Below are 27,839 nucleotides of genomic sequence, written 5' to 3'. Positions count from 1 at the left end.
TGTTCTGCCCTCTTCAGTCCATTTGATGAAAGCACGCTCACAAAGCAAACTGCTGCAAGTCACTCCCACTGCTGTTCTCCTTTGCCCTGTGGAAATTGCCCATTAATAGCAATTTTTGGCCGGTGTGCTTGACAGGAAACAGAACAGGAAATGATATAATGTTTCCAGAATTGTGCATTTCTCCCATGCCCATCTGCTCCATGTATGACCTTACGAATTTACCAGGAAACTATGAGGTGGCATGAACCTCAAAAGATTTATACATTTGAACTTTTTTTTTCCCCCAAGAACAGTTTCTGTACAGTAAAAAAAAACTGGAAAAGTTTATTTTAAAGCTATCCAGTAAACATGTAACTCTTAAAAGGGCCATAAAGATTATATGTAGAAAAATGAAATGATTATATTCGGAACTAATATTTTTGGAAGCATAAACTTCATTAGGGGAAGACAAAGTACAAGATAAAAAGAAAAAAATTGAACGATATATTATAAGAGAAACTTGCTTGTGTGGATTCAAAACAGTTTGATGGACAGCATGATTTTTTTTAACAGCCCCTGTCAGGCAGGGAAGTCATTAAACATTTTTAAGATTTTTACAAGAGTCTGTACAGTACTCTTTTTCCTGCTTTATTCCCTCCCCTCTTGAATGATACAGTTCACTTAAATATGTTGGCTTGTACGCATCTCGTTTTCTGTCAACATTTTCTGCTCATTGTCAAGATACACAGAGTTGGATCCTTTTCGTCTAGAAATGTTTTCTGTACTTTTGAAGAAAATGTCGACAACGTTGAATGATTCCCTAACAAAACTCCAACCCCCCTCCCACCCCCACCACGAGCAAATGCTTCTTCAAAACATTCTCCAGAAATTCTATCTGTGTGCAACTAAACGGTCTTTGACAAATAAAAAAATTCCCAAGCTTTCATTCCAGCACAACACTGTGAAAAACCGCGCATGCCAACTTATGGATTCTACGAGGGGTTATAAAAACTGAGTAGTAATTTGAGTCCTGTTAAATTACAAGGAGACAGAATAATACCATGGGACCTAAAGTATTTGAGGCAGAGGAACTGTACTAGATAAGATTAGTGATGTGAACTGTACAGTCATTTAAGAAGATCATTGAAACTACAGCTCCTGTCTCCACATCCCTGCCCACACTATAGTTCTTTTTAGTATTGATAGGGTTAAAATGAATAAGCAAAGAACGAATTAGCAGATGAGGGGCTCTTGTGACACAATGACACTTGCACTGTGCTCTACAGAAGAGTGTAATGATAAAAACACCACAAAGGGAACGAGCATGAATTTTATTAATGACTAGAAGACAGTATGCAAAAACATCAAAGGTCCAAGGGAAGATTAATGACCCTGTGCGAGACTGTTTAATTACCTAGAGCTAATTAGATTCTTGACCAAATTTTTAATATCTGCATTTCTTGTAAAGCTTAATTGAGATTCCCTAATATTTATCAATCTTTCAAAAATCCCTTAGTGAGCTGTTTTTTTTCTCTGTACTTTATGACTCAGTTTACAGTCAATTATTAAATAAATAGCACAAACACTCACCAAAAACAGTATGTGCAGAGCACTTTATGCCTGTTTATTTTGACTAGAGAACCATCATTGGGATCTTTTTGTATATAATGAAGCACTCCAGATAATAAACTCACTAACTCTACTGTAAACAGAGCAGGAGCTATTATGTTATCTGGATTATGCTGAGGAACTTCTCGTTTGGTTTCTGTAAATTATCCAACGCATTGACCAGTTAATCCTTGTTCTGTTTACCTTGGTAAATCCCAGGCTGACTAGAATGTCATCATGTAGTCACTGCAGCAGCCATTTCCACCCTGTATCCTTAACTCATTCCTAACTACTCCCGAGGTTGGCAGCAGCATCTTTTCGAAGCCTGACACCATCCCTGCTTTATTGGGCCAAAAAAAAGCTCTGCGCACTAGACCAGGTGCTACCCTGGTTTATCCCCTTTCGTTGATCAGTGAGGGGTCTGCAGAGCCATTCGGTATAGTGCGACTTTCTGGCTGCTGTTTAGCTACCTCTAACTGTTGTTTTGTTTCTGTTCATTACTATGGTAATAATGATCATTGCGGCATGTTTTATGCTAGAATAAGGCAAAAAAGATGCCATCTAAGCATGAAATAAAGCGTTTTAATCAGCTCAAGCTGTTCTATAAAAGATGCTGGAACATTCATTACTACCATCACACAGAATGGTCATTTGAGGAATGTGGGCTTCTATCATTCATTAATGCCCTACTGTCTCAGCCAATCAGTTGGCTCCTTTTGTTTAGTCTATCAACTGATGAGAATTATTTTATCACTTTGTTAAAATTCTTTTTGCGTTGCAGCTGTTTTATACACATTTCCGAACGACATGCAGATTTGGCATTTTATTGACTGTACAAAAAAATTAAAGCGAGCAGTGCAAAGAGAAATGTGGGTTATTAAAGGTGTCATTTGTTCAGAGCTGGGTATAAGCATTCCAGAAGGTCAAAAGGCAATTTAAAAGTTAGCTTTAATATGCTGTTTAATTGATCACTTTTAATACTTTAGCTAGAGCATCACATTTAATTGCATCTGTCTTACACGCACACAGAAATACACACTTCATTCACGGAACGGCATACAGATATCAGATGTACTGTATCAAGCAAAATTCAGAAGATAGTACTGAAAACTAATATGTACGTTTAAGGTATCTTAAGCCCTGTTTACACTTCAGCTGTAAATTCAGATTTGTTCCAGAGTTTACAGCTGTTTTGAATTTAAGCTCACAGCATAAACAGAGCAAGTTAATTTATTCCATTGCTGGCCAGCCTTCTGATGCCACTTTAACCCTCTCCCAACTAGAATACCTGAAATTAGCAATTTCTCAATGCCCCACAGTAGCCACAGACGACTTTCACTTACAATGGCAGAGATTTTATTTCCTATGTTCTAGAACCAATTACATGGCAATTTTTCGTATTGCAAAGTACAGCTTTAAATTTAACATAATTGGACATTTATTCCAGGATTTTTTTTGTTAGTTTGCCTGAGGTTGGCAGGGATGTAGAGCTGCAGTCAGCTCACTGTTATATTAAGGGAGTTACAGAAAAGCATACTGTTAAATCATTGTATGAGAGAAGGTTTAAACTGGCTTCGAAGCTAATGAATTTCAATTAAGCTGGGGTAAACAATATGATTTTGAATCTGAACTGGTCTCCTGTTCTACCTGACACTCCAGTGCATTTGTTGGACAGTTAACTTCTCACTCTTCCAGTCAAAACAAGGCACAAGAGGTGATCTTTTGAACTTTATATCCTGCATGTTTGTGTCAATGAAGGGATAAGCAGGTTTGTTTTTGATTATCCTGGCCAGCTATATTTAAAATCTATTAAAAAAATCGAACATAAACAGCATTATCTTTATCATATCCCAGACTTCTTGTACACATCAAGGGGGTTTAATCTCCTCTGGTCACGCACTGATTAATGTGTTTGCGTAAAATCCTTCTGTGTGCTGTTTCAAAAGAAACAGGTTAACGGGTGCATTAAAATAGCACACAAAGAAATTTTATATAAACCCATTAACCAGTGCTCTGCCAGAGGACAATAAACTCCATTTAAATAGTGTGGTATCATTTCATTGTCATACTCATGAGCCCTAAAAGATTGGAAAAGTCTCAAATTTTATGTGATTGTACATTAAGCAGATGCATGTTTTGTGCAGCATTTATTCATTTTCATCGGGTTCTGTGGTATCGAATGTTACAGTTTGTCAAAATGTTACATAAAAAAATAAATACGCAACTCCAGCCTGATTATAACATAGTCCTCTGAAGCAAAGCCATCATATGTACTTAACTGAGATGTGATCTACAGTAACCAGCTTATAACATGACATAAAAGAAAGACTTGAAAGTAAAAGAAAGACTTGCATTTATATAGCACATTTCATGACCTCAGGACATCCCAAAGCGCTTTACAGCAAATGAAGTATTTCTGAAGTGTTGTCACTGTTGTAATGTAGGAAATAAAGCATAACATCAGATTGTAATAAAGCATAACATCGGAATGTTAGGGACCCAGGTCCAAATACAGAGATGATATTATAACCAAGAATTTTATAATAAGGGGGGAGTAAATATAAATCAGGCATTAAAACCTGCTACCGTAATGACAGTAGACAGTACTACCTGTGACTGGTCAAGGTTGAGTGCCAAGTGACGGTTAATTAACCTGGTCACCTCCAGAAAGTGTCAACAGCTTCAGGCAGATGAGACCCTGGATGAGGGTCAGTGGGACCCTTGACGGAGAAAATGCCATCAAAAGGGAGATGAGTTAATCTTTGAATTAGCCAACGGCCTCCACACCCTGCAAGCCGTGACGTAGCTGCAGTACACAAGTCAATGAAAGAACAACCATAGCACCGGGGTTCATGTCCCTGCCTTAAAATGGTGCGGAGGATAGTCACAGGATCTCTGATGATGGTCGACGAAGGTCGATGATGATGATAAAATCTAATTGATAAGTTGGACCTTTTGTGTTTATTTCTGGGCCTCATTAACACAGTGGAGCAACCTATATACTGATAAGACTTGTGCAATGCAGACTGAATAACCCAAAGTTTACAAACTAGATCACATTTCACTGTCATTTACACATAATGTACACTGCAATATTTAGCATTAATACAAATTTTTACTGCACTTTTCCTTATAAAGCCTGACTAGGAAGTTTGTTGATAAGATCTCAATTTCGACAGTTAAGAACTATAGTACACAGACCAAGAAAGAGGTTACTGCCTCTGGCAACTGATTGTTGTTTGAAAGTGGTTCAACCAATTGGAAATGTCTGAGTATTGAATGATTAAGGGACAAAAAAACCTTTCACAAAGTTAAGTTTTCTCAGAAATCATTTCACTGCCAAGGTGCACATTTACCATTAATCTTTGTCCCTGTGTAACATTCAATGGATGCTAATATGGGTGAGATTTCAAGAGATAAATAAGACAAGCAAACTTTTTAAATTGGTTTTGATTTATTAATAGCCTACCATTTATTTTTTAAAAGTACAGTTTGAAACTTTGGCGTGATTTCTATTTGAAGTCCCAGTCATATTTATTACTGCTAGAGATAACATATGAAGGAGAGCGCAGAAAAAACACCAAGAAAGTCAAGGCATCCCAAAGAATTGTAGCGAAACAAAGTGATGATAATGTAAGGGGGTAATGCAGCTATCTTCTTAATTACATTTCAACCAACGTAGTACTAAATGGATCCATGCTGAAGACTGGACTATAATGTCATTATTTTTCATAGATTTGATTTTTAAAATATGTATTGAGGATTTTAAAACATGTGACCTGAGAAAATGAAATGCCAATGAACTACTGTGAAGACCCCCAATCAGCCAAGCCATCCAGGTAGGCAGGCTACTTGCCTGGGATCCAAGTCCCATCTGGTATTTCCTGCGGTGGTGAATGGCATGTGATACTGCATTGACTCAGGTAATGAAGGAGTTAATAGGCATGTCAGAAATGCAAATGCATCTCATCAAAAGAGGAAAGATAGCGGCTTTTAGAATTTTATAGTCTATCTCTGGTTCAGTTTCAAAAGCAGTGTTTGGTTTCGTCGCAGACTAAACACATCTTGTTCTCTGAGACACACCTGGTCCTTATCAGACCAACAGCTAAAACCTAGCATGAGAACAAAATAATTCCCTTGGATCATTTCCTGTTGAGCAAATGGATTTGGTCATAGGTTTATTTTTCAAAAAAAACAGTGACCGCACGTAATTATATCACAACAAAGTGTTCAGTTTTGTTAGTAGAGATAACGCAAATTGTTTATTGTGCTTGCAGTCAGTAAATTGAAACACTTTTTGCATGAAGTAGAATAGAATAATGATCCAAACTCATGTTTATTGATGGATGGAATTCTCCAGCAGCTCTATTTGTGGGAAAAACATGTACGAAAAACAAGTGTAGTCTCAGCTCTCTGAGGTAAACTAGTAATGACAGATTCCACAGTGTCTAGCTACTGTTTACACAGAGGAGTCTCACACTTTTTGTACTTTGAACTGATTCTATTGTGACAAATTACAAATTTTCATCTGGTTTTGTGCTGAATGCTGCTTTAAAAATAAAGTTTGTGCGCATGTTTAAAAGTCAGTTTAAATCATCACAACACAATCTGGCAACGCTTTTCAGTTCCTTCGAACATTCAAGCACCTTTTCAATTTGACGGGATGCATGACTCCACCCTGACGGTCAAACTAACCTGATCAGCATTGACAATCTGAAGTAACAAGAACGACATCAATCATATTTTAAAATAATTCAAAAAGAAAACACTACAGGGAGAGAGCACTCGGGCATGTGATATCATTCTACAGTACGCAGGGATGACAAAAAACGCATTAACTTTGTGGCTGTGTCTTCAGTTACTTATGTCTAAAATAACATAGCGATATAGCTGGTATCTTGCAACACCAGTGACAAAAGCAGAAAATGTTCCGTGCATTATCAGTGCTGTACTGATACCTGAATTGTTGATCTTTATGTTTTCATTATAGGCTTTGATGTCTGCATCTCTAGCTTTGTAGACCAAACATCCAGGCTCTTTCATATATCCTTGTCTTAAGATGACTTCAGTGTGGCTATCCACGGCACATATTATAATATAGATATCTGGACTATTGGCAAAGTATGTTACTGTTTGAGTTAATCCCGCAACCAAAGAGGACTGGGGTGAAAAGAAGAACATTCTTAATCCCAATGCATTTGTTTGGCTTGGCTGAAGCAATGCCAGGCCAATGTTTACAATGTATATTTGATTTGGCAAGATCAGATGTAACTACAAGACAATACTGATGTTTGACGGTGGAAGAAGATGTAGATGTCAGAGTGGAGGATTAGCTGCAAACTACATGGAAGGACTCGGACACAAAAATATGATGTGTTTGTATACATATGTATACTAGTGGACCTCACGTGACGTTGCTCATGGTGAGTTTTTGTTTTATGCTTTGTAACGTACAATATATTATCAAGCCATTGATTTAGAGTATTGAATAAATCAAAATTTGTTTTATTGGGGTATTGCAGGAGTGTTAGTGATATGTTCAGGCTCGAGATTCCACAATTGTGAATGTTTGTGTGGAAACTGTAACTCAGTGGAAACTGTAAATTAATGGCCTTGATTACTGTTAAATATTTGTTTAACCATATTGTTAATTTTATCTTATTTTTTAAAGGCCAAGGTACAGACTGAGGCAGTAGGGAAGATGCTCTAGATTCCAGGTAGGTTTCAGGAACAGCTTGCAGCAGTACTGGGGAGCTGTGTAGGTTTTTAGTATTTGGAGAGTGGTTCTTGGGTTATCGGAGCAGTGGGAAGGGAGATACCAGAGTCTGGTAGGAGTGACAAATAAAGGTACGGCAAAACTGTAGAAATCATGGGTGTAGGAAGTGTGGGGAAGAGATTCTGGGATATGGGGACACTGGCAGTGGAATGGTGGGTGTGGCATTGGTGGGAAGGCAGTGGTGTGGTATTTAAGATATTACAGTTTTATTTAATTAAGTTTTAAAACTCACCTGAAAACTTCTAAGCCTTAGGCAGGTGCCCAAAGCACCAACTTGAAGGTCTCAAAGATACGTGGGCAACAGCACCACCTACCTTGGAGACCAATTGTGGAGGACTCAATTACAGGAATATATTAGCACAACAGAAAAGCATGATAAAAAAGTGTGACAGAAACAGCATGATAGAAAAAAGCATGATGGAAATAGTTGTGACAGGAAAAATGTTACAGGAAGTGAATGTGAGTTACTGAAAACCATACATACACAAATCTTTAAATATACTACATATAAAGATCCTCGATGGTCTAGTGGGCAAAGCCATAAGTCAATGCAGCAGACATATAGACCTGAAGGTCCTGGTTTGTGCTAAGTTAGCTTATCTCTGTCAGGTCAATAGTTGGAGTGTTATAATTGACCTCAGTGCCCCTGGGCTTTGAAGGAGGTAAAATCAACCTAGAATCCCATTACAGATTGCAATCCAGTAACCCCAGTTGGAAATGGTTATGTATGGACATTGGGAGAGAAGATTGAGCTCCGTTATGATGCTCTTCACAGTCAAATACTGCTGGCTTCCTAGGATTACAAATGAAGAAAAGCCACTTGGGTAAAGTACCAGAGCAATGCAAGCACTCTTGGGAGCCTTAATCAAGAAAGAACCAACAGGAGAAGAAGGAAAAACATTGGGGAAAAGGCCCCATAAAATACAAAGCAATAAATTGCACTACCGAAATGTAAATTTTGAAGAGCTGCACAATGCTTTGCCACTAGGTATTCATTAAATGCTGTCAAAAAGAGAAAATCAGACAGAACTTTGTGCAAATTCATGGATCCTGAAAACAATTGATGTTGGGAATGGAGAAACTGGCCTTGGTCCGGATGTGCGGTTCAGGAAGGAAAGGCTGACTCCCACCAAATGAGCCAAATCAGAAGCGTGGCAATTGCTGTATCAAATGCAAATGAAAAATTGGGCTTAGATCAAATTATTTACTCCATTCTGGCTCAGATTCCTTGAAGAACAGAGAAATCTGCCAATTAATCGAGAAACCTGAGACCAATTTAAACTGAACCAATAAAAGCCTGGCTTGGCCAGGTCAAACCAGCTAAGTTCACATGGATTGTACTTTCTGGCTCACCACTAAATCAGGCATCAATAAAGAGGAAAAAATGTGGACACGCAACACAGTTCGCTGAGTCTTAATAAAATGTATTTTCAAATAGAATTGGCTTAGTCACAAAAAACTGCCTTGTTGTTTTTGTATTAATCAAGGATTTGAGGCCCAGTTGAACACTTTCCTAGCAATAGGACAATGCTACAGATGCAAGGTGCTGATAAAAAAAAGCTATAAAATTCAGGAAAGCTAAAAATGATACAACCAATAAAAAAGCAAGAGATAGCTGGGCAGCACAGGAAGTAATGCTGTTAGCATTGGTCTTGTAATTATTTCCAAAACATGAGTAATACAGATATAATAATAAATGAACTATGGATTTACACATGTCTTATATCATAGCTATGGTGCTGCTAGAACTGTTCTCCAGTTCTCCAAAGTAAAGCTGGCTAAGCCATTCAACAAAATATATGCATCACCCCATGGAGGTCTGAACACAAACAATAGCATATAAAATTGATTGACAGGGGCATGTGCATCAACAACAATAATAATTAAAAACACACAGAGTCAATTATTTTTATTAATATTTTCCATTGACTATTAAATCAAACAGTATTTGATGAGTTTGTGTTAATTTTTCTACACTGATATTTTCCTTGGGCTTTTAAAATTTTTTTAAGGGAATATTATATTAGACACATTTTCGAGGATATAGTAGGCCTATTTTCCTACAATGTTGAAGAAATCCTCCACATCCTCCACTGTCATTAACAGTCACAGTTCTGAATGAAAAATAGTTCCAATGTATGATCGTGGACCTGTCAAACAAGTATCAAATGCATGAATGCAGCGAAGAAGATTGATATGATAATTATTATACTGTGTGTTCTCTTATTAATAAATACTTAACACCTTAATGCCCTTTCAGCATTCAAAAAACATATATCCACTTTCAAATGACATCTACACGAATGATGGTTAATTTTCAAAGCATAATAGTGTGTAGTAGCATGAAAGAAATGTATATTATCATTATACACAATTTTCAAAATGAACTAAAATACATTTTATATGTTTCTGATTTGTTGTTCAATTTGTACTTCTATATTCTAAGGTTTAAAAGCTAAAAGAGATTATTCACCTTTTTATGCTTTTCTTGTATTTTGCCTTTTACCTGCCTTTAAAACTAGATGGAAACACAGGCAGGCAAGAGGCAGTTCAGGTTCAGAGAGGTGCAACCATTGACAACCATTGAGGAGCATGAGAGAAATGAATGATACCCTCTTGAGATGGCTTCTCTCACTCATTGGCAGCTTACGTGCTTTACTATTTCACTGCTTTTCCTTCAGTGATCACCAGAGACCTCTCTGCTAGCTCAGGGTCACTGGGGTTGTGTCCTCTTTCACACAAATTCAGCTTTAGTCAGGGTTTTTCTGATGACAGAATGTGAATTTCTTAATGCACTAGTGAGCTATGTGACTAGTATGGGACTGTCACTTTAATCTAACTGTTTCAAGAAGGCTGCGCAGAGCATCAATAAATGTCTGCAATTTCATTTGGGGAGTTGGTGGGGGGGGAAGACATTTTTTTGACCAACATTTTTTTTCTGAACCAGTGAAAATTGGCTATTACCACAGTTAATATGAAAAATTGATGGAAAGCAGGTGTTCTGAGCTAGTTTTTAAAAAAATCCTAAATAATGCATTTAGAGGGACCACCGCAATTATTCAATGAATTGATGTTCCTAGCCAGAAAAATAAAAAAATGCTGAAAATTAGGAATTATATTATGAACAGAGAAAAATAAAGTCCAGATTCTAGTCATTTACGTTAAAAAGAAATCAGACTACTTCTCCCAAATGAAATTTGATATTAACCATTTTCATATAGGAAATCATTTCCACCTTCTCCTTTTTTTGGATGGTGCAAAACAGCTGTAAAAATCAAAATATGTAGTTTTCAAATGCTGAATATTCTAGCATAGAATTCGACAAACATTCAGAATCACAGAAACATTCTCAACTTATTGTTGTATTTGAACGTGCTGGGGAAAATATTTTATAATTTTTGTTTCAGGGGTGGGTGAAGTAACACTACAGCAGCCGCCAATGCTTAAAAAAGTCATTTTAATAATGTGATAGCCACATTAATGCAAATAGTCTCTTTAATTTGTGAATATTGTCCATTCCCATAGCTATATTGCATTACAAGAGCAGTAAGACTGCATGGGGCTTATGGACTCTGGAAAAGATTGATGACAGAAGTGAGGTCCATAGCCTTATCTATTGCCTTTATGATTTAAGATACATCAGTTGGCTCAACACAAAATTGTTCACTTTTACAACAAACACTTTGACACAGTAGGCTAGGTTTTAAATGTCGGGTAGCCAACTGACAGAGTGCGCCAGTCGCTCCCTGGTAGGCCGGGGTCATTTCGGGGCCCGAACCTCATTTAAAAAGAAACAGTGAGCTGCCCACCCCAAACGGGCATGCCGATGCAGCTCGCCTGATTTGGCCAGTAAAATATCATTAGGCCTAGGGCTTGCCCAGCTGACAGCAGGTGGGGTGGGGGGGGAGTCGTGATCACAGTGGGAGTGGGGGAAGCCCAGGGTGGCAGCAGTCCAGATTACTTTTGTGGGGTCTAGAGAAGAACTCCTGCTCCACTTGGCTCCTCAAAAATAATTTAAACCTTACCTTTTCAGGCTCCTCTTCAGCTGTATCACCAGTACAACCGGGTAAAGCATGCACGGTGCATGCTTCGCCCAGCTTCTGTCCTAAAATGGCAATTGGGATTCTTTGTATGCCATAGAACCAAGACTCACATAGTAAAAGGGCCTACCATCTGAAACAAGTGGGTGCATTGGCCGCCCAGTGGGAGGCCCCTTTAAAAGTGGTGGTGGCCGGAACATCAGCATTAATGAGCGATAAGTCTACCTTAAGTCTACCCCCTTTTGAGGCCATTCCCGCCTCATTATCACCAATTTGGTCAAAGTTTAGAATTTAGTTTAGAATTGGCCCAAGTGCTCCCAAATGGTATCCACAAGTGTTTGTTTTTTTTATCACTCACATTTTAGTTATTCCCTCCCCAGAATTGCGTTTATAAGATTTTTTCAAATCAAACTATTTCTCGGCCTTGGCCAATGTGTGGGAGCGGTACAGGTAGACCTAACTTTCAACTTTCTTCCCCTCCTGTGGAGAAGTATCTCATCCATTCAACACATTTTCCTTCTTCCAACCTTCCTCCCAATTGCTTGGATAAACATTAAAGCTCACTGTGTGGAGAATTGTGGATGCATTACGATAACGTACGACTCTGAAGCACAGTGTCAACCCACCTCTATTCCTGCAAGGTGCAATGTAGAAGAGATGTGCAAATCTACTGTGCACTGGTCTCCTGTAGCAGTTTCATGTGAGACAATGAATGGACTTTGAACTTTTGTTTGCTAAAGTGTAAAATCTCCAGTTTCCGTCCATGTGTAATATTCATCGGACATTTAATATGGTTGGGGTATCAAAAGATAAAAGGGAATTTCTTCAATTAATTTTAATATGAATAAATAAAAAATGGTGAAAAGATTACTTCTTATTTGGCTTTTTGTAACTACGAATGACTTAACGTTCAGTGAATGATACAAAAAACAGAACTAATTAATACAAACTAACAATTTTCTATAATGTTATTTGTGGTAGGTCAGAGGGTATACAATGGCAAGAGTGCTTGGGTCTGGAAATATGGGAGGGGCCACATCTGCACTCAAAAAATTTGGAAATACGTTTGTATTTAGAGACATTTGAGTTAAATGTTTTTTCATTGATTCCTGGTTAACGAAAAGTATTTTCCTTACCCACTGCAGGTAGATAAATACATTTGTTCACTTATATACCACATATTGGAAAGCAATTATTTACCTGTACTGACCTCCTGTTTAGGATGAAGGTTTTTATAGCAAGCACCAATAAATATAAAAAACTTTAGAAAAATTAAAACTAATTTATATCTCTTCTTCTTTATAAAATATCACTGTAACAAAATTTAGTGTTACCAAAAATAAATAAATATTTAAAATTTGTGACTTTTATTCAGAACTTCCCTCCAAACTTGATTAATGATACAGTCCTTCCAGAAATTATATGAATGTTTACATGAATGGCATGTTTGACACCTGAACATAAACACTAATAAAAAATGCAGCTGCCAAAACCATTTAGAATGCATTACAATATGTAGTGATCAACTCTAAGTCATTCCCAACTCATTAGTTTTCTCCTCAGTTGCATCTATGCTCAGCCCCATTACAGTACTTGTTGATTGGCTTTGCAAGAGATCAGCTAATGTACAATATACACTATTTGTCTTTAGGGTTACCTCAACAAACATTGAAGAGTTCATTATTTACTTTGTTACAATGTTCTATATGAAAAAATAAACTTGTTACTTTCCATGGTTTTCTTTGGAGTTTTCATTCTCAGCAATTTTCAAATGGAGAGGAATGGCTTCCTGCAATAAATCATAAAAAAAACTGTAGACATTGTGGACACTGATGTATATTGGGAGCTACGGCTTACTATCCTGTTTAATTTTTTCAGCTGACAGTGATGCATCTGGAAACCTCTGGAACTCAAGGCTCAAGCTTTTCATGCATGCACAGGTCTCCAACAGAATAGGCTTTTCAAACATAGGAAATGCTACTATATAGGAATATTTGGTTATTTTCTTGTACATTTTATAATTTTTTATGTTTTCATTGCATCACAGATTGTCATAGTCCATGGCCCCATCTGCACTAAATGCTCAGCTTCACACCCTTTTCCTGAACAATCACCACTGACTCCCCATATGCTAGAGAATCAACTTTATTTTTCTTATCATCCCTTCAAATCCCTCCATGGACTTGCCCCTCCCTTTCTCCATGATCTCCTCCAGCCTTCCAACAGTGGCCTCCTTCTTGTTCTGGCTCCTTCTACTCCGCCATTAGTGGCTGCTCCTTCAGTGATCTTTCCCCACACTCTAGAACTGTCTTCTTCAAAATCTCTGCCCTGATTCCTCCCTTCCTGTCTTCAAAAATCTCAAGATTCTCCTCCTTAACCATCCTTTTGTCCCCTTCTGACCTCTTCATTCAACCTTTGATAACGTCACCTCTTTCTCCTGTAAAGTGCTCTGAGACATTTTTCTTTGTATGTACTAACTGTTATAGAAAGGTAAGCTTTGTAGCAAGTGCACAGCTTAGTGGAGCAACCTAGATGACGATTGAAAGGACTTTCAAAATATATTTAGAGTGATTTGATTTGTTTCCCTTCTCCTTCCCCTTTGTTTTATTAGTAAGCTTTCCAGCCAACTTATTCTTGATTCATTGTTCTTCTATGTCATTTGTAGTTCCTCATTGGATGTTTATTTATCTGCTTTCCTCATGTTTGATTAATACATTTCTTATCTCTTCAGAGATGATTGGGCTCGATTTTCGCACCCGCGATTGGGTGCGTTCGTGGCGGGGGGGGGGTTGCGAAAATCGGGGATTCCCGGGGCGGGTCTGGAGCTCGGTTCCAACCCGCCCACTTCCGGGTTCCCCAGTGACGCGCTGACATGCGCGCGCAGCCCCCGCATGTGGGACTCCCGCGGCAATCAAAGCCAGCGGGGTGCCACTTAAAGTATCTAAACAGTTACCTGATTGACCTGATATTCTAGGAGGGATGGGATTTTGAAATGAATTGAGACTGTTTCCCGTACTGGGGGAAATACTCCCAGTTCAAATGGACGTGTTGCAGCCATCAGCCTGTGGCAGCTGCAAAGGTCCATTTGACAGCTGGGGTGGGGGGAGACCCTCACTCATTGCAGGAGGCCACTCTGTCACTTTGGACAAAGTTTGGCCTCTATCACCCTCCTCCTAACAATAAAATGCATAAACTTGCACACTTACCCCCGGTGTCCAGACACATGTACCTACCTTGCGGACCCCCTCAAACTTCCGGAAGGGGGCCACCATAGATGCAGTCATGACCTCCTCGGAGGGCGAACAGCATCACCAGCCTTGCCGGCCACGCCGTCCACCTCTTACACGTGGAGCTCCACAACACAGTGCTGTGACACATCAACCTGCACAGCAGGAGGGAGGGCAACCGCAGAGAGAGATGCGTCGCAGAGGGCACTACCCTCGCCACAGGGTCCACAGACCGAGGCTCAGCTTCCTGGACCTCTCTGAGCAGCAGTGCACACGGAGGCTCAGAGTCACTCGACATGTAGTTGTGGACATCTGCAGCCTCCTTCATGCCGAGCTGCTCCGGCTGGCCCGAGTACCATCTTCTTACCTGTCGCTGTCAAAGTCACCACTGCCCTCAACAACTTCTCCTCCACATCCTTCCAGGGTGCCACCGGGGACATCGCCGATGTCTCTCAGTCGTCTGCACAAAAGAGCCCTGCAAATACACCTACACCCACTCTGCAGTGACACAATGGGTGGCATCAGTTGTAGGTCCTCATAGTGATCTTCAGGAAAGGACATTATTGCACAAACAGATAAGATTCGCAAAGATGTGGCAGTAGTGGTGACAATATAATATTTTATGTGAGTTGATCAGAAATTAAATATAGGTAAACACCTCAAACCCTCAAACACCCTTGTGCATCCCTTCATGCTCACGACACGTTTGCCTTATGCTTTCTACTGCACATATGTGATGAATGCCCTGTGGTTGCAGCACAGGTAGTGGCAGGTTGGGTGAGGCTGACCGTGAAAGAGATGCATCAGAGGCTGAGTATGAAATAGAGCTATGAGATTGTATGAGGATTGGGTTGAGTGGTAGTGGTGGGATGAGTACTGGCGAGGTGAGTAAGTGCAGGTAAGATGAGGATGACCTTTGAGTGGGTGTGAGGGGTGATGTGACAGAGTAGTGTTGGCAGTGCAGAAGGAGATGTGGGGTTGGGTTGGTGATGTGGCAGATGGAGGTGAGGGGAATGAGTAAGTGTACTCACTTCGGCTGACCTACTTAGGTGATTGAAGCGCCTCCTGCACTGTATGCAGGTGGGCGATATGTTGGTGGTGCTGGTGACCTCCTCTGCCATCTTGAGCCTGGCCTTCTTGGTGTCAGAGGCAGGCCGCTTCCTCCCGCCCACCGGGGGGAGGATCTCTGTCCTCCCTCTCCTCCTCACCCCATCCAATGATACCTGGAGTGAGACATCATTAAACCTGGGAGCAGCCTTCCCCCTGGGCTGCTCCATGCTGTAATTCTTCCTATTTTCTGCAGCATCTGTCAGTGGAGGACTTCCCCTTGAAATAGGGCTCCTCCAGCTGACAGACCTTACTGCGAATGCGCAGTCTGCCCGCCGTGCAGCTTACCAGCGGGAAACCCAGAAGCAAAGGTAAGTTTCTCCAATTAGCCTGTGGTTCCGTGTGGAGCACCCCGAATTCACTGGGCACGTTACCCATGCGCCCAGTCGACCCCCCGCTGAGAACCCGCCGCCCTGCTAATATCGAGCCTGATATGTCACTGTTTTATGAGTGCAATGTTTCAGCCAATCAACTGCAAAAAATAGCATTTATTTATGTGTAACACTAAAGAGTGACACAAGAATTGTGATATAATGGACAAAATGTGTGATATATATTGAGCAGTTTATTGGAGGAAGGTTTCTTCCAGTATCCTAAAGGGTTACCATCAAAAAAGGAATGTGGACAACTATGCTAACTCTAGGTTCCTTGCTATGGCTGCTATAAAATCATTAGGACAAACTGTTGGTTGGTCATAAGAATATAAGAACATAGAAAGAGGAGCAGGCCATTTAGCCTCTCGAGCCTGTTTGCCATCCAATGAGATCATGGCTGATCTGTGACCTAACGCCATGGGCTATAAATTGGGCTACATAGCACCCATTTTATAGGCACTACGCAACCTCCTAAGGACCAAAAATGGCCCCCGGAATGCACGTGCATGCATCTAGCATATCGTGTGCCGGATGCCATCATGGTAAAGGCATTTGCGCATGCGCAGATAACGAAAGCTGGTAGCATGTAAAGTAAGGAGAATATGTGTTAGATCAGTGTGAAACACAGATTTAAAAGGACAGACACAATTTTGGAACTCAACACTCCAGCCAACGCACTCTTAATCTCGCACAGCTGAACAGGTCGTAAACAGCAAGGAGGATCCCCCACCAACGTAATTTAAAGGGATCATACAGGATTTACTGGTTAGTTGCTGGATTATTGCTTCTGGCTACTAACGCATTTGTACCTGTTTTTGGTGGTCTCCTATACTTCAATGCTAGGACTGGGGGACATAGCCTAAAAATTAGAGTCAGGGCTTGCAGGAGCGAAGTTAGGAAACGCTTCTACACGCAAAGGGTGGTAGAAGTTTGGAACGCTCTTCCATAAATGGCAGTTAATGCTAGCTCAATTGTTAATTTTAAATATGAGATTGATAGATTTTGTTAACCAAAGGTATTAAGGGATATGGGGCTAAGGCGGGTATATGGAGTTAGGTCACAGATCAGCCATGATCTCACTGAATGGCAGAACAGGCTCGAGGGGCTAAATAGCCTTATCCTGTTCCTATCTTCTTCAGTTCCTATAATAAAGTTTCAATACTCGACAGGGAGTGGACTGGCTAGCTGACAGGCAACAGCAAGGGCACTGGCAGAGTGACAGGGGTGGGACAGGAATGCTGTTATCTTGTGACAGGACAACAGGTTCATGTTCCATGGAGCCACTGCCACTTGCTGTCTCCTGTTATGTGCCGCCTTCTCAGCAAGAAAGCGGGACGTGTGTTGGTGAGTGTCCTGCAGGATGTTTGGGTGATGTACCAGTTATTGATGAATAGCTGCCAGTTTGTGTGATCTATGAATTGTGAGTATGTGGCTGGCAACAGTGGTAATGTGTGAGTGTGAGAGGAAGCATCTGATTGGAAGAGTTGAGTACTGATTGAAAGAATTTGTTGGTATATGGTTGATTGAGGGTGTAGTGCATGGAGCAGTGGATGTAGCTAGTGGTACAGTTGGTAGGAGATGCCACTTGACAGTTGACCTCACTCACCTTGACCACTCGTGTCAAAGCATTGAACTTCTTCCTGCACTACATCCATGTTCGTGGTGCTATGTGCCTGGCATTGACTTCGTCCCCTACTGCTTTCCACTGCCTAGGGATCATATGTCTGGAGGGCTTCTTTCCCCCCTGCGGATATAGGATGCCCCTCCTTCTGCCCACCTCTTGCCCCAAGGCCTCAAGTGTATCGGCAAAGAACCTTGGTGCACGCTTTCTCGCGGGCCTGGTACAAACTCAGATCGGCAGATTGGTGAGGTCTGGTGTGCAGATTAGAGGATGTGGGATTTAGTACTGCACAACCTTTATTCAATGATTTAACATAACTCAACAGTTTGTTAACATAGGGACGGGACCTGTATCTGTGTTTCATGTGTGCAATGTCTGATCTCTGTTCAGACTCGATGCGGACCCGTATCTTATATTTTGCAAATAAGAGGTGCAGGCTGCCTTTACATGATGCCAGCCTCTAACGCGATATTGGGGCCCCCCTGCTGGTGAGCAGCCACTCAACAGCACAGCTAGACCTGGCTGCTCACAGATATCAGCTAAATGACCAGGCAGCACGAATCTCACGGATTGGGGGATTAACGAATTTAACCCCCCATATACCCGCCTTAGCCCCATAACCTTTAACACCTTTGGTTAACAAAAATCTATCAATCTCTGATTTAAAATTAACAATTGAGCTAGCATCAACTGCTATTTGCAGAAGAGCGTTCCAAACTTCTATCACCCTTTGCATGTAGAAGTGTTTCCTAACTTCACTCCTGAAAGTCCTGACTTTAATTTTTAGGCAATGTCCGCTAGTCCTAGACTCCCCAACCAGCGGAAATAGTTTCTCTCTATCTACTCTATCAGTTCCCCTTAATATCTTGAAAACTTCGATCATATCATCCCTTAACCTTCTAAATTCCAGGGAACACAACCCTGGTTTGTGTAATCTCTCCTTGTAATTTAACCTTTGGAGTCCAGGTATCATTGTAGTAAATCTAGGCTGCACTCCCTCTAAGGTCAACATATCCTTCCTAAAGTGGGGTGTCCAGAACTGAACACAGTGCTCCAGGTGTGGTCTAATCAGGGCTTTGTGGTCAAATTGAAAGTCATGAGAATCCTCACAAAATAGTTTGGTAATATCTTAACTTGTCGAGAAAATAGTGACTTTTTATTGTGTGGTTTCAGCGGCTTCCAGTTCATGCAATTGTAGTTTGGTGAACTGATTACATTGTAACTGTAGTAAAAGGATTGGAGCTAAGATGGACTTGTCCATTAACCCTATTGAGAAGATAGGAAGGCAGTATTGCCTTTCTATAGTGTAAGAGTTATTTTCAGCTTCCAATTCATGCAATTGACTGTTTATCTCAATGATAGAACTCTGATTATGGTGAAAAAATTAGAGCTAAAGTATAGTTCTTCAAACTATATTCTGAAGTATATGACCTCTTAGGTTTGTAGTAAGCTTGTAGTTTAAGACACATATGTCATGTAACAATGAGATGCTCCCTGGGTAGTTTTTGAAAACTCCTGAAAAAAATCACTCAGTCTAATAGATAAATAACTGCACCAGAGTAGAGTATTAATTCAAAATGTATGCAAACACCTTGTTCAGTTTTATTGTTATCAACGTCAGACTGAGTCTCTGATGAGCTCCCAAACGATTTAAACCCGTACTCCTTCATAAATGTTTTTACTAAAATCACTGTCAAAAGCTATTAACCAAAAGCGCCACTAATAAGTTCCATGGTTATTTATGCTGCTGTTGCATGACATTTATGCATCAATGTGTGGTTTCAGGCATGCATTGACATAAAAGTAGCAGTACAACGAACAAGTCAGAATCGCAAATTGACTCCCAATCACACTTAAACAAGAAATGTGAGAAAATGTGAACAATCTCAAAGCCTGGAGAGTGGGTGATAAAGGCCTGGTGGGGAGAGAAAATCAGCCAGGACCTGAAAACATACGGGTAGGTCATTTTCACTTTGTTGCGCGGGTGGAAAACTGGTGGTTGTGGATCTGGTGCCCATTTACACACTGATGATTTTCCTTTCCATTAATTTGTACTGCCATTTTTCTGCTTGCACTAAAGGTGAAAACTATTCCAAGGGTCTCCACTCAGAGGGGCAGCTGCACAGAGGTTTCACTAGTCCTGTCTCTGCCCCATAGAAGGCCTGTGACATCACAAAGAGGCAGGGCTAGTGGGACAGCTTCTCCTGTTAGGATACCCATGGATCCCACTTCCTTTTATGCTCAGCAATCTAGATCACAAAAAGAAACCAGCATCCAAGTCCGTCTAGGCAAGGAGCCCTAGTAAAATTGAAGTCAATGGGAATCAGGGGGAAAACTCTCCAGTGGCTGGAGTCATACCTGGCACAAAGGAAGATGGTAGTGGTTGTTGGAGGCCAATCATCTCAGCCCCAGGGCATTGCTGCAGGAGTTCCTCAGGGCAGTGTCCTAGGCCCAACCATCTTCAGCTGCTTCATCAATGACCTTCCCTCCATCATAAGGTCAGAAATCGGGATGTTCGCTGATGACTGCACAGTTTTCAGTTCCATTCACAACCCCTCAGATAATGAAGCAGTCCGAGCCTGCATGCAGCAAGACCTGGACAACATCCAGGCTTGGGCTCATAAGTGGCAAGTAACATTCGCGCCAGATAAGTGCCAGGCAATGACCATCTCCAACAAGAGAGAGTCTAACCACCTCCCCTTGACATTCAACGGCATTACCATCGCCGAATCCCCCACCATCAACATCCTGGGGGTCACCATTGACCAGAAACTTAACTGGACCAGCCATATAAATACTGTGGCTACGAGAGCAGGTCAGAGGCTGGGTATTCTGCGGCGAGTGACTCACCTCCTAACTCCCCAAAGCCTTTCCACCATCTACAAGGCACAAGTCAGGAGTGTGATGGAATACTCTCCACTTGCCTGGATGAGTGCAGCTCCAACAACACTCAAGAAGCTCGACACCATCCAAGATAAAGCAGCCCGCTTGATTGGCACCCCATCCACCACCCTAAACATTCACTCCCTTCACCACCGGCGCACTGTGGCTGCAGTGTGCACCATCCACAGGATGCACTGCAGCAACTCGCCAAGGCTTCTTCGACAGCACCTCCCAAACCCGCGACCTCTACCACCTAGAAGGACAAGAGCAGCAGGCGCATGGGAACAACACCACCTGCACGTTCCCCTCCAAGTCACACACCATCCCGACTTGGAAATATATCGCCGTTCCTTCATTGTCGCTGGGTCAAAATCCTGGAACTCCCTTCCTAACAGCACTGTGGGAGAACCGTCACCACACGGACTGCAGCGGTTCAAGAAGGCGGCTCACCACCACCTTCTCGAGGGCAATTAGGGATGGGCAATAAATGCCGGCCTTGCCAGCGACGCCCACATCCCGTGAACGAATAAAAAAAAAAGAATTGGGGCCCACCAGAATCTTCAGGCCAGGATCCTGGCCTGGAAGACCCTGGAATTTTTTGTATCTGCTTTTTTACAAAGGAGGCCGATCATTTGGGGAACAGGAATGTTTGGTGAGGACATGCCAGTGGCATCTCTTCGCAGCTGTCCAATGTTGCATTTTCTTTCACCCTCAACAGGCGCCCAAGATGCCCAAGAAATATTTTTTAAAAGATGACTCTGCCCTGACCTGGCTGGTTTAGAAGCGGACGTCAATACACTCATGGTGGAATAGCAGTTCCGAAGATTTTTGGGTCCACAGTGCCAAATCTTCACACTAGGTGTAGTGTAACTCCAGACTGGTGCAAAGCCACATTTTAAAAGTGCCCAGCCCGTCTATTCTGAGAACATCATAAACTCATTTTTAAATTTTTTTAACATTATGAAAGAAATGGCATTCTTGCCCAACCTTTAAAAGCAGAAACGAAACCACTAGAAATCAAAGATCTGCCATGTCCCCAAGCAGATTTGTCTAGAACTCTTTCGTCACTGAGCATGGTGCAATCAGCAGTATGACTCAGGTCTGCCTCCCTAATGGTTGCACTATATAAATACTAGTTTGAGACCGGTATCTGTAATAAAACTGCATCCATATTATTTAGCACACAGAGAAAATATATGTGTTTTGTATTTAGTTGCTGGCTTTTTATACCCGGTACAAAGCATATTTATTATGATTTAAAGGCTGCAGTTTGAGCAACACAGAAATAAAAAGCGCTCACTGTTAAATTCAATTCAGCAAACTTTCCATTGTACTATCTCAGAAATGAAATGGATTGGAATTGTCATTTTACAGGACCTACTTATTTTGCCGAGTCCAATATTCCTGTAAAAATAAGCGTGAAGGAATCCGGGTTCAAATGACTTTTAATTACTTTGCTTTCCTATCAGCAACTTGTCTTTCAAACAGGCTTTAAAATCAGCTACCAGCTGAGGGAAATTGCATCGAAACAGTCTTCCAGATCTACTTGGATTTTCAAAACAACCATCAACTACTTTTCATCACCTTTCACTATTGTCTAAGGTCTATTGCTGCATGAAGGTTAGTTCCCAATTGGCAGGTAGCAGCATCAGCCCATTGACATGCAACAGCAGGTTCTGCCTTTCCAGCACTTGATAAATCACCAGTGCGTATTTGCATAAATAATTTATTCTGTTTTTGCATAACATGTGTTTGATGTAATTTGATGCAATAGTTAGATATATATCTCCTACACATCAATCAGGGAATTAGATGATGCTTGCACAGTGCTTTCCTGTACCATTACTCAATTTTCTTTCAAATAGTGAATCCAATATATCAATATTGTGACTCACCTTGAATTGTTAAAGAGGAACATGAAGGAGTGTCATTTTTATTGGACTCTTGATACTACTGATGCATTATGCACAATCATTTTCATATTTCATTGAGCTGTAAGCTTCAGTTTAATTATGATAATAAGATGATCCACTTTGCAAATCTTGAACAGAATTCATAGCAAGTGTTCTTCATTATCTGAATACTGACCCAAAATGTTAACAGCACTACAATGCAATCAGTACAAATAAGTTCCCCATAAAAGAATTTAGATGTCCTTTAAATAAAGCTTTCACCCAATGGGAGTTGTCAGATTGTGGTAAATTCTTAGTTGACCTTGGCATTAAGGAATGTTTTTGAGGGGTTCAAGAGAAATGACCTTCCCCAATGCTGATCTGGCGGCACTTTCAAGACCTACAGTATATAGGTCACATACATTGTAGGTCACTGGCATTGCTGCAGAAATGCAATAAATAAACGCACAGAGGTGTGACAGCTGAATTTGATTAGTGGTCTCATATCCACTGAGGACTAGTCTACAATTTTACTTGTGACTCTTAAAAGACAACAATGTTGGGTATGCTTTATCACAATTCCGTGGGCTTCATATAAACTTGTACTTCCAGAGTAAAGGTTATTTCTTTCCAACTCTTTTAATTTGGATCAATGTTCACAGAAGATTTTCAGAAGCTTCTAATTTTTTGGCAACAGATTTGGATGAAGTCACTTCAAAATCTTGCTCCAGATTCACACTAAAGTTTTTTATAATCACGTCAACAATATTGACTCCATCACAGAAATGCTATTTCAGGCAGAACAAAGTGAAATGTCCAGGACAGATTATGTATCACTATTCTTTACCGATCCCAAATCAATCTGTCATTATGGGAACAATTTGAAAACAGAAGCAGACTGGATACAGTTAGTCCAATCTCTCTCAATTTCTGCAGTTTAAATAGCTCTCTTTAGGTCACTGTTTAAGTCCCGTGTGATTAGTTTTCCAAAGAAGATGAGAGCATTTAATGAACATGTTTGGCTAATGTCAGTCTATTTTGAGGGTGATGTCATAACAGGTCATTCTCTGTTGTTAAGATGATAATGTTATAATAGTCATTCTCCTGTGCTGATCCAGCATCTAATAATGTCAATGTACCTTCCCTGAATTATAAATCGATAATGAGAAAAAACTATAAAATTCATTTTGATAATTTCTATGACATCCTCTTTAATTTTAATCTGACTTTAAATTTCTATTGATCTCACACTTCATTAAATTGTATCCATATGGTTGAAATATTACACTTAGCATTTGTATTAATTCGTTTTAATCAATTTTGACCAAACACTGCTTGAAACCATTTTTTTTAACCATTAAGCCCTCTCAATTTGTCTAATGACCTACATTATCAATTTGATTTTGAATGGTGTCTTGACTGTCATTCATCAGTCACTAGTTAATGACATGGTGTGGTGGGGACAAGAGGATTGTACAGACGAGATCAGAGTATCTACAAAATAAATATATTTTATAACGTTGATTATATAAATTCACAATCCATGTGCAGAGCTTTGCACAAATTAATTTTTAGTGAATGGAATATTCTACAGGGTCTGCTGACCAACACACCCAAATTTGCAATTGGATGTTTCCTGACTTGGTATAGCCAAATAAACTGGAACTGTTAGTCACTGTGGTTATGACTGTACAGGATGATTTAATTTATTTCTCCATCCATAGTGCACTAATGTACAGTTGTGCCAAAGAATTCAGATACCAATATTAGTTCAGATTAGCTTTGTAAGTTTAAAAAAACAATTTTCCATACAATCTTCAGCTTGTATTGAATTTTATTTTTCCAGGGCTCACCAATAGTTGATTCCTTCTGTAAAGACAGCTGCCCAAACTTTTAATAAAGGATATGGTTTCAGATAGACTGGCAAGTGACCTATGAAGGAGTGGCCTCCACATCTGTAAGATACGTCTACTTTTTCTTCACGTGTCATTGTGATTAGTTCCCAAATTTTCATTCCATTTCATGTCCACAAATGCAATTCTGTACACAAAGATGCGGACAGTTTATTTTGCCTTTGTAGAAAGCTCAGCGTGCATTGTATGTGTTAAGCACCATTCATTTTGTTGGAGTGGTTACAATGAATGTATGGCAAGGTAAGTATCCTTTATGGCAGAGATAACTGTAGATCAGGGAGGTCATTTGGCCCATCTTTGTTCATCAATCCAGAAAGATCCTAAAGTTCCCCATGTATGCAGCATCTAATTCTTTCTTTAATGCTTCCAGGGTTTTTGTTTCCACATCTCCTCTGTAACCTCTATTCCACACATTGATCACTCTGTGTGGAGAATTTCCTGACACCGGTTCTAAATCAGATTTGTTTTGAGTCTGTGCCCCCTTTGTCTTACGTTCACAATTTAATTTAAAGTAATATCCTGGATTTAACTTTGCCATAAATATCTTATATATTTCTATAAGTTCACCTCTCAAATGCCTCCTTTCCAGGCTAAAAAGTCCAAGTCTCTCCAGTCTTTTCTCATTGTTCAGCCCTTTGTATTCTACGGTTCAACATTCTATCGTCTTTGTTGATCGCTGATCTGCATTGCTTTGACATTTTGAGCATCGAGTCTACTAAAACTTTTAGGCCTCTTTCGGCTTCGTACTTGCGTATTTCAACACCATTCAAGGAATATGTGCTGATTATTTTTTCTTCCTATGTGCTGTGATTTACATTTTCTGCATTAAATTTCATCTGTCATTGTTCTGCCCACTTACATATTTTGCCCAGCTCTTTCTGTAATTTATGAGCTGACTCCTTCAAATCTACTACTTCTCCTAGTTTGGTATCATCTTCAAATTTGACCACCTTGTTAGACTCCTATCCCTATGGCGACAAATGAGTGCACATAACCAAAACACTGGGTGCCAGAGGAGGGAACTTGCAAAAATGAATGTAGAACATGAATATATGCCCCAATTCCAGCATCACAACCTCCTGACAAGGACATCAGGAAGGTTGCTTCTGACTGTTTGTAGAGGAAATACAATCCCAATATTTTTGCAAAACCCATTTGCAGGCTCAAATAATATCTATAAACTGCACATAAAAGAAAAGCTGGACCCTTATATTAAGGACCAATTAAAGATGTTAGTTTTACAAAGTCATATCCTATCATGCCTATCCACTAGTAGGAAGGAAAGAGCACAAGATCAAGACATTTAGTTTCTGTCTTTAGCTCACATCATATTCAACAATCTGCAAATGTTCAACCTCATTTTTGCTATGTTACCAGTTCTTAGTAGGCCTACCACACCATGATAAAAGAACACCAACCTCAGACTCCTCCTTGTCCTCTTCAGCACAGATGTCAGAAAGTTTTCTTTATGATCACTTGATCTTCAGTTTTCACATCTTCTCTCTGCCTGATGATCTCACTACATCCAATGATGTTCGCGCATATTTGATGTAGTTTCCTGTGAAAAAGCAAAACTTCCATAAAATCGTCAGCAAAGCCGCCTCAAAGCACCAGAACCGATGCTTTAATGGATGAATGTAAACTGGTATACAATGTCATTTATACTCAGAATTATTTCATTTGAACAATATTGTGTTTAAATAGAGGGAAAATAAACTGTTGCACCCCTAGCCCATGCAAAATGAACCAAAGCTTACTTATTTTGCCGGGGGAGGGTTAACCTTGCAGGCAGAATTGAATTACAAATCTAACTAATATTTCGGCTTGATTTTCTGTATTTTTTTGTCAAGCTATAATAAAAGTGATGATGAAACACAATCATTAGTTGTAAATGCTGAAATTACAGTTTTTACATTTTAGAATTTTTTTTTTTAATTTGTGTTTTACACCCTGTGGCATCACCATCTCCATCACTCCATGTGTTACCCGTTTTCTAAACTTTACCCCTGCTGTTTGAAAAATATTCCTCATTTTCATCCTTCGGAGTACAAAAACCCCCAAAGGCAAAACATTAGTGATCTTTCTGCAAAGTAAAAGGCTTTACTCAAACAGTTATTACCATCACCACTAGCTCTCCCCTTTGCTTCATTGCTTTTTGGTAAAGTATGCTAATGAAGACGATATGTTCAGAATATTTTTGTGCAACTGTTTGAGTTCACCCAGATTTCTAAAATGGGCAGGCTATCAAATGTACTTGATCTGTCAGCAAGATTAATGCTTCGGCAATAAAACATAAGGATGACATCCAGTTTGACATTACTTTTCATTTTTCAAAGATGTTTTACTTTGAGTTAACAATATACTTACTGTGAAAAGGAGGCTGTGCTGTAAAGTGTTCATTGTAACTTTGGTCTGCTGTGTTTTGATTTAAAGACACAAGATTCTTTTTCAGCTTAAGCTAAATTTTGCATATCACCAAAAATAAACATATATAATGTTCCATTTGAAAAATTAACAAAATTTCCAAAAATCAGTTAAACAACAAAACCCAAATTATAACACAACTTCAATACAGCCAGTGGCCAATAAATCACGCATTAAAGTACAAAGATTTAAATCAATATAATACATTCTGAAGGTATTGAAGAAATGCAGTACCTTAGTTGCTCTGTTCTAGTTAGCATTTTCAACTAAAAACGTAGGCAATATTAACTTTTAACACAATCTATCCATTCTGTATGATAACATATAATGAATTTAATTTAAAAGATGCACTACATAAGGAGAACTTGTGTGAATTTGGATTCTCAACGGTTGCGATGGCTGGCAATAGAAAGGCTCACAATCAGCTGGGGCACTGCACATGATTCAGGCAACTTTTCATTAAAGTTTAATAAAACACTTTATGTTTTTATGTTTTAAGTCACTTTCAGTTCATCAGGTCACTCAGCTCAAGCACTGTCATTTCTTCTCAGATTATAATTACTAGAATTGTAAACGGCACTCTTTTTTTTTGCCTGCTATATATATTCTTTATCACCATATTTCCCACATTTTCCTCAACTGGGTCTGGCAACATTCTCTTCAGCTTTCTTCTGCTAGAAGGAAGGTGGAGATAACATCATTCATTATTTTGCAATGGGAAGAGAGGAATAATCTACCCTTCCCCCACCACCACCATCACTATTGTGATAAGCTTGAGATGCCGAGATTAAAATGTAAGATATCAATGATACGAAAGGTCATAAAAGGTTAAAAGGGTTAAAGAATAGCTCAGTAGTCCAAAGGTACTAGCATAAGGTTCAGCAAGCAAGGATTTAAAAGCCTGTAACAAATGTTGGAAAGATGGCTGCAGATTGTCATTTAAAAACATGTTAATTGTGCTGGAATTTCTGAGTTTTTACTTTTAATATCCACAG

General features: G+C 39.9%; 1 long non-coding RNA gene across 2 annotated transcripts in view; it reads left to right on the top strand.

The window, feature by feature from the left end:
- Nucleotides 1-6,671: 6,671 nt before the first annotated feature.
- Nucleotides 6,672-27,839, top strand: part of LOC137323272 (uncharacterized) — a 72,511-nt gene continuing 51,343 nt past the window's right edge. Inside the window, exons 1-3 of one of the 2 annotated variants that reach the window (XR_010963328.1) lie at nt 6,672-7,010; nt 7,259-7,304; nt 8,054-8,250. This is a non-coding gene — a long non-coding RNA (uncharacterized lncRNA). Of the gene's footprint in view, nt 7,011-7,258; nt 7,305-8,053; nt 8,251-27,839 lie in introns of those variants that run through there. The other variant, XR_010963327.1, reaches the window with a different exon arrangement.

The sequence above is a fragment of the Heptranchias perlo genome, chromosome 7 (genome assembly GCF_035084215.1).
Source record: "Heptranchias perlo isolate sHepPer1 chromosome 7, sHepPer1.hap1, whole genome shotgun sequence".
NCBI classification, from domain to species: domain Eukaryota; kingdom Metazoa; phylum Chordata; class Chondrichthyes; order Hexanchiformes; family Hexanchidae; genus Heptranchias; species Heptranchias perlo.
Note: the sequence above shows the minus strand (reverse complement) of the source record. Positions and strands in the feature narration are given on the sequence as shown.